The 18,584-nt window shown below is 49.2% G+C and overlaps 1 protein-coding gene and 1 long non-coding RNA gene across 2 annotated transcripts in view; one reads left to right on the top strand and one right to left on the bottom strand.

The window, feature by feature from the left end:
- NHSL2 (NHS like 2) overlaps positions 1-18,584 on the top strand; it is a 107,973-nt gene that overhangs the window by 10,847 nt on the left and 78,542 nt on the right. The window lies entirely within an intron of this gene.
- Positions 1,488-18,017, bottom strand: LOC309362058. The gene is made up of 4 exons (XR_014164752.1): positions 17,935-18,017; positions 13,501-13,687; positions 9,079-9,148; positions 1,488-1,721 (listed from the first exon to the last, which is right to left on the bottom strand). It is a non-coding gene; the product is annotated as an uncharacterized lncRNA (long non-coding RNA).

The raw sequence follows: 18,584 nt of genomic DNA, 5'->3' as shown, positions 1-18,584 counted from the left end.
TTTATTTTCCTTCCCCTTGTAACTGTTTGAGTCAGAGTGGAACTTTTGGCTCTGCATCCTGGGTGAGTTCTGTATGCCGTGAGTGGATGCTTGTTCTGGAGAGATTCGCCTGCTTTCCAACCTGCATGGCGGTGGGGAGGTTTGTGGTGGGGGTAGGAAAGCAGTTTTAAAAAGCAGCAGCCTGACACTCTTGCTTGCAGCAGGCTGAGCCAGAATGTGGTGGGGGGAAGCAAATTTGGGAATCTCCCTAGCTCTGCTGGCCCCAGGATCTGAAGGCCCCCTGGCAGAGAGGTAATAAATGGACCCCTGTATGCAAGGAACGGGACGTGGGTGGCGCTGTGGGTTAAACCACAGAGCCTAGGACTTGCTGATCAGAAGGTCGGCGGTTCAAATCCCCACGATGGGGTGAGCTCCCGTTGCTCGGTCCCTGCTCCTGCCAGCCTAGCAGTTCGAAAGCACGTAAAAGTGCAAGTAGATAAATAGGTACCGCTCCAGCGGGAAGATAAACGGCGTTTCCGTGCGCTGCTCTGGTTTGCCAGAAGCGGCTTAGTCATGCAGGCCACATGACCCGGAAGCTGTATGGCTGGTCTCTTGGCCAATAAAGCGAGATGAGCGCCGCAGCCCCAGAGTCGGCCACAACTGGACCTAATGGTCAGGGGTCCCTTTACCTGTGCAAGGAACAGAGGTGTGCAGCATACACAGAAATGCTGTGGAGATCTTTGTGGTGCCCTGTCTGCATAGGGATCAAGGCTGTAGCTCAGTAGCAGAGCTCATGCTTTGTGTGCAGAAGACACAAGTTCAGTCCTTGGCATCTCTGGTTTAAAAACAATCAGGTGATAGAATTTTCTCTGACCGAGACCCTGGAGTACTATTGCAGTCATCATAGGCCAGGGTTCTTCAATCTTGGGTGCCCAGATCTTATTGGTCTATAGATCCCACGTTCCACTGCCAGCTTGCCCAATGGTTAGCGATGATGGGTGAGTCCAACAGCATTTTGGGACCCAAGGCGGAAGACACTGGTGCAATCAGTACTGAGCTAGGCGGACTCAGAGTCTGCCACTTCCTCTGTTCTTCTCAATTTTGCATTTCTGGATTATGTTATATGTGCTTCCATAAAATGAAAAACTATATTAAGCAAAGCTTAATAATATACAACAGTATATTGGGGGGAAATGCACTAATGTATTGGTGACTTTTTTTGGTAAATAAAAACAAACCTATGCAGTAATGTGGAGGACTGAATTTAAAACTGGGGTGGAAGAGGAATGTGAAACTGGACAAAACCCCCACCTGAAATGAACATATTGTCCATCCCTTCTACCATTCCAAGAACAGTCTCTCTTTTCTCCTTCAAGGCATGACTATTGCTATAGGGGTTCAAAGCTGGCTGGACACATGAACAGGCGCATTCTTGTTTGAGGGTGGTGATGCACTGCAATATTGGGTTGCAGGTTTCTCCCCCACATATCCCTAATTTATTGCACCTACAGAAGAAGACTCCCACCATCTTCAAAATTGCATTTTGGCTGAAAAAGCACTCCTCCTCCTCCTCTTGCACCCCACTCCGAAAAGAACAGCTATTTCTGCATGAGTCAATCTCCTTTGCTCCTAGCACTGGATTCAGAAGCCTATTCCACGCCTTCTTTGAAATAAACTGTTTACTGGTGTTTAGTGGCAAAAAACCAGCCGTTCCGTGCCCTCTGACTTTGCAGGCTTGGGGTCTGGAACAAACAAGAGGGAATAAAGGAGTCAGCTGCATTTTCCAAACATGGTCTATACTATGGGCGTGCAACTTGAATTAAGTTACTTCCAAGCAGGATGTAGCTCGAGTTCATGACAAATTTTCAGGCTCATGCTAACAGCAAAAGGATCAAAGCAGTCAGAATAATGCTTCGGATGTGTGCATTGTGGGCTGAGGGCTTATCCACACTTAAATTTTGCTCTGCTCTTTCCAGACACAGATGAAGCACAACAAACTGCAATTCGGTTTTTTTGTGGATTGCTGTTTGCTCTGATTCAGATTTAAAGAGCAGGTTTTTGCGGGAAAAGCTCCAGAGCAAAAGAAAAAAGAGCTTTAAAGTGTGGAGTGTGCCTGGAAATCATGGAAGAAAGGTAAGTGTGGATAAGCCCTGAGTGTCTCCCACAATAAGGTTCAAGACAAAGCAGCTCAGTTCAGCAAGGCTTCCTCTTAATTTGAGTGCTAGGTCACACTCTGTAGTTCTTCATTCTAGGCAGCAAGCCTGGCTGAGAGATCACAGTAGTGATTTGCAGGGGCTATGCAAAGCTCTTTCCCACACAGCTGAGGACCTTCCGAAAACACTTTGATTTACAAAGTGCCATTAACTGAAGCAAAAATGTTTTGCTCTGAATTTAGGCAATTCAGCTCTTGGGATCTTAGGCAAGCTTTGCAGATCTTGAGATGCTAGAGAAAAGCAATAACTATCTCCTCCTGCATGAATGCACCTGGTTGCCCAGATTATCATTGGTGGTCCTGTTCCAGATGTGAGAAACAAAACCTCCATGAGCAGGGCCTATTCTGTGGTGGCACCCTGTTTCATGGTTTAATCTGCTTCCTGCATTTTAACAATTTGGTGAGGGTTTTTTTTGTTTTGCTTTTTAGGTTTGGTATGTAAGCCTCCTTGAGGACCTGTGGCATAAGGGAGTGATGGTATTTAAAATAAATTATTGTAAAATATTCCATTTGTTGAATGTGGAATGTTCTCCCCAGGGAGGGTCAGTTGGTTCCTTCCTTTAGGCACTTTTCTTCTTCTTTGGCGATCACTCGTAGCCGAGTAAGATTGTCTTCCATGAACACGGTTCTAACAGTGAGTCCATAAGTGACTGCGGAAGCCAGTTCTGAATCCACACATCCTCCTGCAGTGGAGACATAGATTTCCAGGCAGGAGTTGATCACGGTGAGGGTTTGCCAAATGTGCCTTCCTCTTAGCACGTTTCTCCCTTTCATCCTGAGTTCGAGCTTCTCCAAAGCCCATGACACCTTTGGTAAAGGCTGTTCTCCAACTGGAGCGCTTGCAGCCAGTGTTTCCCAGTTGTTGGTGTTTATACTGCATTTTTACTTCTTTTTTTTGTGCCTTCCCTTGAAACGTTTCAAAAGGCACTGAAGGGCCTGAACTGGGGAAGGCTAAAGGCTGGAAATGCTTCCTTATTGGAGAACTTTGAGGAATTTGATCTTTGCAGATTTTGATACAAATTGGACTGATTCCCATTTCCCAGACCTATGCAAACCATATTCCCCAAATGCTCCAATGCAGTTCTTGAATAAATAAGGGTGCAATACAAATTCGCCTTATGTGTTGGGCTTGGGAGAGGGGGCTTGTATTGGGTGAAAGTAGCTTAAAAAGCAGAAGTGAGGAACCTCTGGCACAGGGGCCAAATGCAGCTATCTAGGCCTCTCTGTCAGACTCTTGGAATTGGCAGGCCACACCCCCTCCCCCAGGCCACACCCCTTGAAGGCCCTACTAACCACCTCATTAAATGTTTTCACTTGGCTGGAATGTGGCCTTGAACTCTGGTCACACTGAAGTTGGTAAGAGAGAGAGGTCTGTAGAGAAGCAACTGCATTAATTGCTCGGCTCCCTTTTTCCTCTGGCCCTGCCCATTTTGTGCATGTGTACATATGGATGCTTCTTTTAGAAATAACTACTGCAATTTTCAGTATGTTTCAAGTCTTGTGTCTCCCAATATCCCGTACTGAAGCATGCCATGCTTATTTTTCTATTCGTAAGGGGACAAAACAAATCTGCAATAAACGTACTACATGACTCGGTGCTGTACTATGCTTGCAGTTCTGCCCAGAAACATGTTTTGTTATCCGTGGCTGGCTGTGGATTCCAAATGGAGGGAAAGCAAGAAGATCTTTCCATCCAAGTGGAATTTGTGGGGGCCAGAGGCTTGTTCCCAAGCAGGCCAGGCTGAGCTGAGCAAGAAAATCACTTCCAGATTGCAGGCTCTGGTCCAATGGGCAGCCCAAGGGGTGTGGGTTTTGGCAGAGAGGAAGCGTGCCTTGGCGCTGAGACAGGAAATGCAGGACTCTGGCTCACCACGTGTGGGCTTGCTTGGCCCCAGAGGAGGGGTCTCCAATGGGTCATTTCGCTTTGGGCCTGAAAGGTCACACACCTGCACTGCGCAGCCTCTGCCTCCTATCTCTGTGCTGTGAAGCCCTCCGCTGAAAACAGCGTGGTAATCCGAGAGGGCCAAAGGCTGTCACTGGAAATGTTGACGTTGTCTTGATTGTCAATTGGAATGTGACACAGTTCTCTCTACTGCTCTCATGCACATACGCCTATTTGCATGCGTTGCAAATCAATGGAGTGTCAGTTTTGTTTTGTTTTGTCATTTCAAGCCTTTATGGGAAGAAAAGATAAAAAACGATTTTCAATTGGAAATACGTGGGAGAAGTTGGACTCTCTCTAGGCTCTTTTTCAGCCTTCCTCAGTTAGGTACCCTCCCAATTTTGAACTACACTCCAATGGACTTCAACCATTGGGTGGAGTTGATGGGAGTGGTAGTCCAGCAACATATCAGTGCCGCCATTTTCACTATAATCTTTGGCGGAATTCACAGCCTGACTTTACTAGGACACTGGAATAGCTCTGTCGGTAGAGCGTGAGACTCTTGATCTCAGGGTTGTGGGTTTGAGCCCCGTGTTGGGCAAAAGATTCCTGCATTGCAGGGGATTGAACTAAATAGCCCTTGTGGCCCCCTCCAACTCCTGCCATTCTATCATTTTATTAGAGTGAGTGACGTTCAAATACAATAAAATTAATTTAATTTGGGAAAATCAGACACATGTAAAAAGTGTGATTGCGAAAACCAATAATATAATCATGTCTATCTCTTTGATGTGCTTGAAATGTGTCTGCTTCCTGCTCCATGTGGCAGTTTCCTATTTCCACACTGCACCACCAGGCAGAGATGGGTGGCTGGGCCTGGCACCACCTGACTCCCCCGGCTTGCATCTTCCCTCCTGCTTTCTGCCTTCCCTTCCTGCGTGGGTGTCTGGAAAGGAGTGTTTGCTCCTCCGACAGCCACCTCCCCCAGCCCTCCTGGCTTGCCACTCCCACAGCGTAGCTTTCCTCCCAGTGAGTGAGCAAGCGAGTGTCGGGGCTGCCTCTCTTCCCTTCTTCAGGCTGTAGCTGAACGGAGCAGAGATCTTGTGATGGTCCGGTCCTTTTTTGGCGTGTGATGAGGATGAACACCATGGAACACAGGTAAATCTGCAGAGGCGGGCTACTCACCTGTCTCCTTCAGTAGCTTGGGTGGATGCTCTGCTGAGGTACGCTGAATTCTTTCTTCTACCTGTGCCTCAGCAGTCTGGGTTGACGGAATCATAGAATTGTAGAGTTGGAAGGAACTCTAGTGCAGCAGTTCTTAACCTGTGGGTCCCCAGATGTTGTTGGACTACAACTCCCATCATCCCTGAGCTCTGGCCTTGCTAGCTAGGGGTGATGGGAGTTGTAGTCCAACAACATCTGGGGACCCACAGGTTGAGAAGTGCTGATCTAGTGCCTCTGCAATGCAGGAATATGCAGTTGTCCCATACGAGAATCGAACCTGCAACCTTGGCATTATCAGCACCACGATCCAACCAACTGAGTTATGTTTGTTCCAATAAAGCAGTAAACTTTGGGGTTTCCAAGGAAAGCAGCTGGACGTACCTGGGATAGCTCAGTCGGCAGAGCATGAGACTCTTAATCTCAGTCTTGTGGGTTCTATAGCCCCACATTCAGCAAACGATTCCTGCACTGCAGGGGGGTTGGACTAGATGGCCCCTGGGGGTCCCTTCCAACTCTACAATTCTATGATTCCACAGAGGTGGAACATCTCTCAGACCTGTGACTTGACATTAAGGGACAAACAGAAGTGTGGATGGGACCTCCAGGAATTCAGACCAAGGTTCTCTCCCTGCCTTACCTGGAGATGCCAGGGATTTGACCTAGGGCACCAGACTCAGCAGGGGAGCGTACTTATCACAGGCTGTCTCCTCAAATATTTACTCAGCAGCCGAAACTGGTAGCATGAACAATTTTCTTGTAAAGCTGGCCACACTGTCAGGGGTGGACCTACATTTTGGGGGGCCCTGAAGTTTGCACTGTTACGGGGGCCCCTTCACAACCAGCAGCAAGGTCTGGGCAACCACTGTTATCTCCTTCAATGGGGTTGTTCCATGACAGACCACCATAATTTTTAGTAACCAGGGCCGTTTTAAGCATATCCGGCGCCATGGTACAAAGTTCCCTCCGCCCTGCTCCCCCCCGTTTCCCAGAGTTTTTTAGGGAGGACGGTGCTGCCGGTGGGGCTGGAGGAGGCGGGCATCAGCTGGAGGGCGGCTCTTCCGGTGGGGAAGAGGCGGAGGCTGGCCGCTTCGTGCCATGGTGGCCACGGCAGACGGAGGCTCCGGGTGTGGCGCTGCTTCAGCATGGCGGAGGCAGGCGAGGGCAGCGAGCTGATGCCAGGAGACACCGCGTCCAGCCTCCACCTCTTCCCTGGCACCCTCCAGAACTTGGCACCCTGGCACCCTGCGCCGCTAGCCTCTATGGGTAAGACACCCCTGATAGTAACTACTACAATTAAGATTTTGATTGAAGTTGTACTGGATTATCTAACATGTCCAAGTCACTGGTGTGGATAAAAAATTCCCTATGCTTTACAGTTTTTGAGTTATGGGGGGGGGGGGAATTAGGGTAGTGTTATATACCGTACATGCATTAGGCACTTTTTAAAGCAAATTTTTAAAGCAATGTGGGCTAAAGTCATCACTTGGGCCTCTCCAAGATTCGCATCCCCAAAGCTTAAGCTTCATTAGTTTCATAGCAGATCTTCCTCTGAAAACTCGCATGCATTCGCTTTCTTTTCCTTTTTCCTTTGTGAAAGGTGTAGCATTGGTGCCCATCTGACAAACAACGTGTGGCATGGTTATCAGATCCATGCATGCACATGTATTATTTTATATGACGATAACTCAGGTGCATAAATTGTGCACTATAAAGTTGCAAATCAGACTAATACTACTACTAATGCTAGTAACAATAATGGTGTTGTTCGGCTTTTGACTATAAATGAAGGAGGTGCTATTTTATTGACAGCTGACTCCATCAGGCCTCCACTTCAAAAGATAAGAAAAAGGGGTCTTTGCACCAGGGCTGGGAAAGGGATCTTTGCCTGAGAAGTTGGAGAGCTGCTGGCAGTCAGTGAAGACAATACTGAGTTAGATGGACCAGTGGCCGAATGTAGATCTGCAAATATGACCCCTGCATAGCAAGAATTTGGTTGTGTACTTCGATTAGTTTGCACAGCAGAAGGAATTTCAGTGTCATGAAATGGCACTCTATGCTTGAGAAAATTCACATTTGGACACAGACTGCTATCTCCTTTAGACACTAAGCCATTTGGATACAGCTGTGTTGCAGGAGAGTTGCCCATGTCATCATATTGTCCCTCTGTTGCAGATTGTTGCACTGGCATTCTTTCTTTCTTGCTTTAAGTTTTCTAAGGGTCCTGTTTACATGCTCCTGTTTACACTCATTGCGTTCCCACCATCAGTTTGGAAAGTGGAGTGCACACATTAACCAAAATCCATACCTCTTGTTTCTTATGAAATACTGCATTTTTATGAGTTTCCCTAACAAACCAGCTTCAATCCAAATTGAGAAAAACGATGCTGTTTTTTTTTAGGTTGGTAATGTGCACGTTAAGAGTTCTACAAAGGTTAAAACGACAACTATACAGTCCCTGCTTTCAGGGTTAAAATGTAATAGTTACAAGATAAGAGTAAAATGGGAGGGAGGAGGAAATAGGAACACAAGCAAATCTGGGAATGAGTTCTTCATAAAACACATTACTATCAGGAATCATGGGTGTCCACAGGGTGATATGGTGTATGTGTGTGGGGGGGGGAGGGAATCCCCCTTGGATGAACCATAATCTTCAGATTCCCTGGTTTCTTCCTTCCCTTTTTTAAGAGAGAGTGCATGTTTAGCATCTGTAGAACCTGAGCTATATTTAGGCAACAAGTTACAGTCACTATTCTTTTCATTTGTTTGTGAGAAACCAGCCAGTCCCCGTCCCCTCAACAAACACACTTGCAGTGTTTTATACTGGGACGCAGGGGGTGCTATGGTCTAAACTGATTGGAAGGTTGGCGGTTCGAATCCCCACAATGGAGTGAGCTCCTGTTGCTCTGTCCCAGTTCTTGCCAACCTAGCAGTTCGAAAGCACGCTGGTGCAAGTAGATAAATAGGTATCACTGCGGTGGGAAGGTAAACGGCATTTCCATGTGCTCTGGCTTCCGTCATGGTGTTCCGTTGTGCCATAAGCGGTTTAGTCTTGCTGGCCCCGTGACCTGGAAAGCTGTCTGTGGACAAGCTCCAGCTCCCTGGAATCTTGTGCCCAACGCGGCACTTGAACTCTCAACTCTGACCTCAAGAGTCTCATGCTTTACCAATTGAGCTATCCCAGCAGTCGATAAACGATGGTGCTCAATGTTTCCATTCTCTGTTTAAAATGAATCTGTATGTAAGCCAGGTGTGGGGAACCTTTGGCCCGCCAGATGCTGCTGAATTACAACCCCCATTAGCCCCAGCAAGCATGGCCAGTGGCCAGGGATGATGAGAATTGTGGCTCAGCAGCAATCTGGAAGGCCAGAGGTTCCCCACATCTGCTCTAAGGCTAAGCATGTGAAAAGGAAACAGCTGCACATTGCTCTCTCTTTCTCCCCCCCCCCCCACCAATGCACTCTCTTACTTTACCCTGTCTCCAATGTCGCCTCTCTAGCTCTAGTTTGCCCTGTTCAGATATTTAGATTGTGACCTCCTTGGGACAGGGACCTATTCTCTTCCACTCTACAAAGCATCACATAAACGGATGAAGAAAAGGCAAAATGGTTTGAGGCACACTTAGGGTACTTTGAAAAGAAATTCCTTTTGTTTGCTGGGCAGGGAGTGATCTAGAAAGGTCACAAAGCAACCGGTAGATACAGCAGGGAGAGGCCCCCGATTCACTCCCCTGCACACAAAAGCTCCTTCAGCGCTGCTAATTGGAAGACTAAGCAAATCCCACCTTTTCCAAGTCTTTAAACTGTCCTGATGATGCAAAAGAAATGTGGTTTGGGAAGAGGAATGGCCGAGACCTGTCAAGGGAGATGAAAGAAGAAAGAATTATGGGGCAAAACTGCTTGCGCTTGTCTGGGGCAGGAACAGTCTGTGCTGGGAGCCAAAGCCTGTGCCAGAAGCATCTTGTAAACCCCACTTAATGGGTGGTCTCTCTTTTGTGCGTGTTTGTGTGTGTGTGTGTTTTCCTATCTTGCCAGCAATGGGCTCACGCCATCCATGGTGTCTATAAAAGGGTTACACACAACAGCTTTCTGCTCAAGGATTGCTTAAAGATGCAGAATGTTTGGGGGCTAGGATGTGGGAGAGGAGGGCTGGCTCCAGATCTGAGAAGGCCCTCTGGTGCCATGTGGGTTTACATCCAAGTGGCGGGTATTCATTTATTTACTTATTACATTTGTATCCCAGCTTTGGTCCAAGGAGCAAACAACATCGCATACAAGGTCGTCGTCGTCATCCCCCCACCCCGCAGCTCTAGTCAGGGCATCCCCCTCACAACAACCCTGTGAAGTAGGTTAGGATGAGGGACAGTGGCTGTGTACATACCATGCATTTGACACACATTTAAAGCGCATGGCCTCCCCTGAAAGAATCTGGGTAATCTGTAAAGGGTGCTGGGAACTGTAGGTTTGTGAGGTGTAAACCACAGTCCCCAGGATTTATTAATTTTTTTGCAGGGGCTGGGGAAAGAGTCATGTGCTTCAAATGTATGGTGTGTATGCAAGTAGTGACTGGCTCAAGGCCGCTCTGTGAACTTCATAGCTGCTTGGTGATTTGAACCATGGTTTTCTGCCATCTCGTGACATAGTGTTGCTGTGGGGCATTGTTGGAAATTAAAATGAGATCTCCCAGACTCCCAGGGGCCAGGCAGCATTTACATTTCCCACAAAGCCTCTGATGTTGCATTCTGGAGGTGTGGACATTGTCTAGCCAAGATCAGGAACTATGGCAGAAAAGAGACCACACAACCAATTTCGTGGTGCTGCTGTGGTTGTTAGGATAATTGGATTTTGTTGAATATGTATCTTTCAGAGAGGGGTGGGGAACCTTAGGCCCAGGAACGAAATGTGGCTCTCCCAAACAGCTCTCTCAAGGCCACATTTCTCACTGGCCTGGAGGATAAGAGAGGGATGTGTGAATATGGGTGTGAAAAATAACCTACTATACAAAGGCAAAAATGGCATTCATTGCTCCACCTACTTTTGCCTCTGGCCCCGCCCATGACTGGAATGTGGCCCTCAGAAGGTTCTTTACAAGGGAATGTGGCCCTTGGGCTGAAAGTGATCCCCCCATGCTTTAAGGGCACCTCCCTTTCTGGTTTGAAGAAACCAAGTAGAAGTTTTAAGGAGGCTGGCCTTGTGGAGAATTAGGCGTTCAAAGAGGCCACAACACTCATGAATAGCACTTAATAAACACCATCAGTTCTAAAAGCAAACTCAGTTGGTATGTGCTGACAGAATTGTAGCCAAAATGAGGCCGCTGGGAAATTTAAAAGAGAGGAACGAGCATGGTTGGGCCATGTTTTGCCAAAGAACAAAAATATGGATGAGCAGTGAGGGACAAAACTTTTCAATGTAGACTGCACATTCTCAGTTAGGGAAGAGGCAGAAAAACAGGAGAGGGCAAAGAAATGGGGTATCCGTTCAGAAGGCAAGGCTGGCTGAAACTTTAGCAAAACTAATCCAGCTGCTTATTTGTTTTCCCCTCTTCTTCCACCACCACCACATTTATTATAATTCATTCATTCATTCACCTTTATTTATATAGCACCATTAATGGCTCTGTAGTAAAAGAAGAAGAAGAAGAAATGATAATTACCTTAAAATCAGGTATAAACAAAAACTTACAATGCCTACACACACACACACACACACACACACACACACGTGTATATATATATACTTAAAGGATGAGTGTAACAAAGGGCACTGATATATTTTCTAAGTGCCCTCCCAATTTAAAAACCAAACACCTGGGTAAATAAGAATGTTTTTTGCCTGGTGCCTAGAAACAGACAACAATGGCACCAGGTTTGCTTCCCTGAAAAGGGCATTCCACAAATGGGGAGCCACCACTGAAAAGTTGGCCTGTTCTTGTTATATTTAATACTTATTGATGCATCTTTCCTGGAGTGGCAGTGTTGTGCGATGAACCTGTGTAAAGGCATTAAATGAGTTTTGAAAAACAGGTAAATTGTGTGGTATAAAATAAACAAGAGGCTTCCGGTAAAATCTGGCCCTTTTGTCTCAGGCCTTTGATTTTTGTGGAACTATTGAAAATCCAATCTTTTCTTTTCAGTGAGGCAAGTAGGAAGAGATAATACAAAGGCAAGAAAAGTTCTGTTACATTTACAGCAGGGACTGGGAGACCCTGGCCCTTCAGATGCTACTGATTTGCAATACCCACCATCCCTGCTGGGCTTGTTGCTGTTGTTTAGTCATTTAGTCGTGTCCCGACTCTCCGTGGCCCCATGGACCACAGCACGCCAGGCACTCCTGTCTTCCACTGCCTCCCACAGTTTGGTCAGACACATGCTAGTAGCTTCGAGAACACTGTCCAACCATCTCGTCCTCTGTCGTCCCCTTTTCCTTGTGCCCTCAGTCTTTCCCAACATCAGGGTCTTTTCCAGGGAATCTTCTCTTCTCATGAGGTGGCCAAAGTATTGGAGCCTCAGCTTCAGGATTTGCCCTTCCAGGGAGCACTCAGGGATGATTTCCTTAAGAATGGAGAGGGTTGATCTTCTTGCAGTCCATGGGACTCTCAAGAGTCTCCTCCAGCACCATAATTCAAAAGCATCAATTCTTTGGTGATCAGCCTTCTTTATGGTCCAGCTCTCACTTCCATACATCTACTGGGAAAACCATAGCTTTAACTATACGGACCACTATGACCTGTCCATCTTGAGTGCCCCGCTCGGCATAGTTCATAGCTTCTTGGAGTTATTCAAGCCCCTTCGCCACGGCAAGGCAGTGATCCATGAAGGGGCCCTGCTGGGCTAGGGTTGATGAATGTGGGAGTCCAACAACAATTAGAGGGCAGCTGGTTCCCCATAGCTTATCTATAGAGCTCCAAAGGCAGCCCTTGCAAGCTGACGTCCCTAGGAAATGCCCACCTGTTGCCTGGTATTCAGGTAACACACACACGGTGGTAGGATCCTCATAATCATTAATAAATGTGTTTAGATGTCAGAGGTTTTCCTCTGTGCTCTTAAGCATTCACAGGCTCTGTTAGAATCATGCCTCTGCTTGGTACCTGGAGAGAAAAGGCAGCCCACCGCAGGCCCTCTCTGGCCGGCTAGGGCTAGGAGCGGAACTGACAACAGATCCATTGAGCTCCATCACATCCGAGATCCAGGAAGACTTATTCTCAGAGGCCTTTTCCCACCGCCACCTCACTCCCCTCCCCTTCCTGGCAAGACTTCTCTAAAGTACCAAGCACACTGTGCCCGTTGGCAGCTCACCAGGCAGCCAGCGAAGGCTGTGCGCACACAAGTATACACAAGGCATTGGTTGCTGGCACAAAGTGTGGCTTCAGTGGAGGGTGCTGAGGCTGCCTGGGAGGCTCCCTTGCACTCTGCCCTGCTGAATGAGCCAAGTGTGCTTGCCCAGAGAATTGGCATTTTGTGTGTGCGTCGCTTGCCTGTTCAAGTGAAAGAGAGCAGCGCACTAGACGCCTCTTATTCAGAGGCCCCTCTCTCCGGGGTTCATCACACAGCCAGGAGCAGACATTTCTCCTGAAGATGCACCCAGCTGGGAAGTCGGTGCAGGGCAAGAAAGGACTCCCAGGGACAACGGAGTGGGCAACACCAAGCGGTAGATCGTTAGCTGCTTCGTAGGCCATTCCTTCAGGGATGCAAGCAGGTGAGAAGCACCTTGGCACACTCTGTGCTAACGGTTTGACTCTTGTGAGGGGAGCAGCACTTTTTCTTCTGGGCGACCCCTGTGCCTCTTTGTTTGCTTGCTTCACAGAATTATAGAGTAGTAGAGTTGGACAGGAAGGTTCATCTAGTGCAACCCTCTGCAATGCAGGGATCCTTTGCCCAACATGGGGCTCCGACCCACGGCCCTCAGTTTAAGAGTCTCATGCTCTACTGACTGAGCTGTCTCAGCACTTCCCATTTTGCAACAGGCAGAAACTCAGCAGGTGAAGCCTCGGCAGCATTGCTCCTCCCACCCTTTTTCTAAAAAAACCTTTTAGACTTCTGCCTTTCCACTATTATTTTCTGTGAAGGGGAGAAAATGTACTTTCTAAATGTTGGTGTGCATGTTAAAGGCAGAGAAAAGGGAGTGGAGAAATTGGCAACCCATATCTATGGAAGAGTTTCTGTGGGGCAATGTCACCCCCCCCTTACTGAGGGGTTATCCACATTTACCTTTTCTCCATGCTTTTCAAGCATGGTCTGCGCTTTAAAATTCCATGTCCAAGCGCTCCTCCCTCCCTCCCTCCCTCCCTCTCTCTCTCTGCTCTGGAGCTTTCCCTGAGAAAACCCACTCCTTTAAGCTCAGTCGGAGCAAACAGCAATCTACTGAAAACTCGAATTACTCCAATTCAGCGCAGACCTGTGGCTGAAAAGAGCAGGCAAAAGTTAAATACGGATAAGCCATCACCGGTGTTATCCGATCTGTGTGGTTTTTACTTATTTCAATAAACTGCACTGAATGCCCACTTCATTCTGGTGATGCATGAATTGATCCGCGTTGGCAAATGTTGGAATAAGGCGCAAGACAATACGGAAAAAGCTTGATCGCAAATGCAAAGAGTGTGTGGAAGGAGTCTTAACCTCCCAGGAATCTGCCTTAAGCCGCTGCTGCCACCTACAGGGTGTCGTGAGTATAGATAGCGAAGCCTGGGAGTGTAGAACGAGAACATGATTAGGTTAGTATGCGGTCACGTCCACACCTTGTATTTAAAGCATATTCAACACACATTTAAAGCTCATGCTTTCCCCACAAAGAACCCTCCGAACTATAGATTCCTTCTCACAAAATCACATTCCTTGTTACCCTTAGCAAAGCACATTTCCCATGATTTTTTGGTGTGGGGAAGAACCATGTGTGTTGAATGCTCTTTAAATGTATGGTTTATGTGCAGGTTTGGATGTGCAGGTTTGTTGCTGTTTCGTTGGATCAATTTGTACCCAGTTCATTAGACCTCCCTGGAAAAATCTGGCTGGTTCTGTCGATAAACTGAAAGCCAGGCCACCAGATGAAGGATCGATTTAGAAATATTCCATGGAGATTTATTAATAGGGTTAAATCTAGGATTGTGTTTAATCCCACTTGAGACCTTCTCTCTATATCCCCATCCTGACTGGCCAGAAAGGGGACGATAGGGTGCTTTTGCACTGAGGTTCCTTTCAGCTGACTTCAGCCGCAGACATGTGGCACTGTCTCCCCCCGCCCCCTGCTCAGGAAGATTTGTAAAACAACCATTGCTGGCTCTGAATTATGCCTTATGTTGAGGAAGAAAACTGGGTTTAAAGATAACTGAAACTACAAAGAGTTTGTTCTGGATCTTGCTGTTCTGTTCCTATTTTAAACCACTTGGAATGTAGTGGGTTTGTGTTTGTGTTTACAATCAAGCAGTATAGACAGTTTATTAAATAAATAAAGGATGGGATCAGTTTGCAGGATAGCAGGAGAAAGTTCCGGAAAGGAGGACTTTCCCTTATGGGAAAGGCTGTAGCTCACCGGTAGAGCAGCTGCTTTGCATACAGAAGGTCCGAGGCTCAGTCCCAGGATGGGAATGTCCCCAGTCACCTGCTGAGAGTGCAGTCGTCACTGAGCTACATGAACCCACTGCTTTGACTCTGTATAATGCGGCTTCTGTTATTTCTGTATCACTGTCAGCGCATGGGACACTTTACAGAGCACAAGGCGACAAGTCCCTGCCCTGATTAGCTTACGACCTGAAATTTGAAACTGGGATGGGGGGAGAAGAGGGGGTGAATGCCCCCATATTTCATGGGGCCACCCCCCACTTAAAGCAGGAGAGATTTTCAGTAACTTTTACAGGGGGTGGGGAGGCTTGCTGAATGTTAATACAGTGGTGCCCCGCAAGACGAATGCCTCGCAAGACGAAAAACCCGCAAGACGAAAGGGTTTTTCGGTTTTTGCGACGCTTCGCTAGACGATTTTCCCTATGGGCTTGCATCGCAAGACGAAAGCCCATAGGGAAATCTCGGGGACCTTTTTTTAAATGCTGGCGGTGGGGACCAAAGCCTTTTCCCCCCCTCCGGACTTCAGAAGAGGTCCAGGAAGGCCGGCGGGGGCGAAAGGCTTTGCTCCCCACCGCCAGCATTTTAAAAGCGGTCGGGGATAGCAGGGAAGCGCTTCCCGCTATCCCGGACGGCTTTTGAAGCCTGCCTAACCGGGGGCTTTTAAATCGCCCCGGGACTGTCCGGGGCGATTTAAAAGCCCCCGGAAGGCTTTTGAAGCCTCCCCCCGCCGCCCGGCTTCGGGGCATCGTCCCGATGCCGGGCGGCGGGGCAGGAACGCCTCCCCCAGCCGCCCGGCTTCGGGGCAGGAACGCCTCCCCCAGCCGCCCGGCTTCGGGGCATCGTCCCGATGCCGGGCGGTGGGGCAGGAACGCCTCCCCCCGCCGCCCGGCATCGGGGCATCGTTCCGATGCCGGGCGGTGGGGCAGGAATGCCTCCCCCAGCCGCCCGGCTTCGGGGCATCGTCCCGATGCCGGGCGGTGGGGCAGGAACGCCTCCCCCCGCCGCCCGGCATCGGAACGATGTCCCGAAGCTGGGCGGCCGGGCGGGAAAGCCTCCCCCCGCCGCCCGGCTTCGGGGCATCGTCCCGATGCCGGGCGGTGGGGCAGGAACGCCTCCCCCAGCCGCCCGGCTTCGGGGCATCATTCCGATGCCGGGCGGTGGGGCAGGAACGCCTCCCCCCGCCGCCCGGCTTCGGGGCATCGTTCCGATGCCAGGCGGTGGGGCAGGAACGCCTCCCCCCGCCGCCCGGCTTCGGGGCATCGTCCCGATGCCGGGCGGTGGGGCAGGAACGCCTCCCCCCGCCGCCCGGCATCGGGGCATCGTTCCGATGCCGGGCGGTGGGGCAGGAACGCCTCCCCCAGCCGCCCGGCTTCGGGGCATCGTCCCGATGCCGGGCGGTGGGGCAGGAATGCCTCCCCCCGCCGCCCGGCATCGGAACGATGTCCCGAAGCCGGGCGGCCGGGCGGGAAAGCCTCCCCCCGCCGCCCGGCTTCGGGGCATCGTCCCGATGCCGGGCGGTGGGGCAGGAACGCCTCCCCCAGCCGCCCGGCTTCGGGGCATCGTTCCGATGCCGGGTGGTGGGGCAGGAACGCCTCCCCCAGCCGCCCGGCTTTGGGGCATCGTCCCGATGCCGGGCGGTGGGGCAGGAACGCCTCCCCCCGCCGCCCGGCTTCGGGGCATCGTCCCGATGCCGGGCGGTGGGGCAGGAACGCCTCCCCCCGCCGCCCGGCATCGGAACGATGTCCCGAAGCCGAGCGGCGGGGCGAGAAAGCCTTTGTCCCCCCTGCCTGCCTTCCCAGGGGCTTTTAAATCGCCCCGGACAGCGGAGAAGTCCTCCGCTGTCCCGGGCGATTTTAAAATGCCGCCCGCCAGAAGAGGTCGGGGGAAGGCGGTTTCCATAGGAACGCATTAATTGATTTTCAATGCATTCCTATGGAAAACCGTGCATCACAAGACGAAAAACTCGCAAGACGAAGAGACGTGCGGAACGAATTAATTTCGTCTTGCGAGGCACCACTGTACTTTTCAGGGTGGGGAGTTTTATACCATACATCAGGCATGTCCAACCGGTCGATCGCGATCTACCAGTCGATCACGTGTCATCCCTGGTTGATCCTTGTTGATTGTGTGATCCAGATTGACACCCCCCCCAAAAAACCCTCAACAACTGTGGTGAATTATCCCCAAAAGAAGCTCAACAACTTTGGTGAAGCCTCCCCCCAAAAAACTCAACAACTTTGGTCAATCCAATGGGTAGATCACTGCCTGTTTTTTAATATTGGGAGTAGATTGCAGTCTCTTGAGAGCTGGGCATGCCTGCCATAGATGTGCCATGCTAAAACCACTTAGGGGCTGCTTCAAGCAGTGGCAGAGCAGCAGCCCAGCCGTTTTATTTGTGAAGCATAGAACTGTGGAGTTGGAAGAGACCCTGAGGGTCATCTAATCTCACTTCCACATAATCTTTGTACAAGCAAATCAGAACAGAAGCCACAATTTCGACTGACCGCTCACAGGCCTGCGGATTATGTTCAGCTGACATTTGAAACTGCAGTTTGCCGTCAACTCCTGCAGGTGGCACTGTAGGAGAGCAGCTTTGTCCAACGTCTTAAGGCCTTCTAGGCCCGCAACATCTGCACCTCACATATCCCAAGCCATGGACTCCAATGTGGAATTTGAGACACTTAGGAAATAAATGTTCCAAATCACCTTCCAAATGCACCCACTTTTTCAAGGGTGCAAGCAATCCTCTCTATTTTTTTCTGGTGCCATTCCTATAATGTGCAAATCAGGAGCTGGCCAACAGCTAGATTGGCCCTTTGTGTATATGTGATTTTTTGAGGAGGCAGTGGGGAAGAGATGGGTTAAGATCTTGCAAGCAGCCTTCTTAAAAGGAACTAGGGCGGCCAAATGCAAAAGAGGACAGGCAAGGAATTTCAGAAGTTGTATGTGATGGAATTCTACAACAGCTGTTACAGGCACAGGAGCCCTGCCTTATTTTATATCTTGCTTCCCTAGGATAACCCCACCACTACCACATTTTTCTTCACTGGCCCAGGTGCTTCAGGAGCTCCACCGATCTTTTCTTACCTCTCTCTAGCTGTCCCTCTTTCTTAACAAAAGAGCTTAAGGCAAGTCTGCTAGATCAGACCAATGGCCCATTCTCACAGTGGCCAACCGTGGGAAGCCTGCAAGCAGGACATAACATCACAATGCCTACCTGTGATTCCCATCAACTGGTATTCAGAGGCATAACACCTCTGACACTGGAGGTAGACTATAGCCATCATGTCTAGTAGCTGTGGATATAGTATGCCTTATTATGTGGAACAGTAGCCTTATTCTAGTTGATAGTCTTATTTTGAATTTGTCTACAGTGGTGCCTCGCAAGACGAAATTAATTCGTTCCGCGAGTCTTTTCGTTTTGCGCGGTTTTTCGTCTTGCGAAGTACGATCAGTCGCAACTGCACCTCTTCAAGCGGTTTTAAGAAAAAAGGAAACAAACTCGCGAGACGTTTTCATCTTGCGAAGCAAGCCCATAGGGAAAATCGTCTTGCGAAGCAACTCAAAAAACGAAAAACCCTTTCGTCTTACACGTTTTTCGTCTTGCGAGGCATTCGTCTTGCGAGGTACCACTGTAATTCTCTTCTAATATCATCCAAGTTGGTGGCCAAGACTGCCCTCTGTGGGAGAGAGTTCCATAGCTTAACTAGGTACAGTGGTACCTCGGGTTAAGAACT

The sequence above is a fragment of the Podarcis melisellensis genome (genome assembly GCF_964234715.1).
Source record: "Podarcis melisellensis genome assembly, chromosome: Z".
Classification (NCBI taxonomy): domain Eukaryota; kingdom Metazoa; phylum Chordata; class Lepidosauria; order Squamata; family Lacertidae; genus Podarcis; species Podarcis melisellensis.
This window is presented reverse-complemented; position numbering and strand designations above follow the sequence as displayed.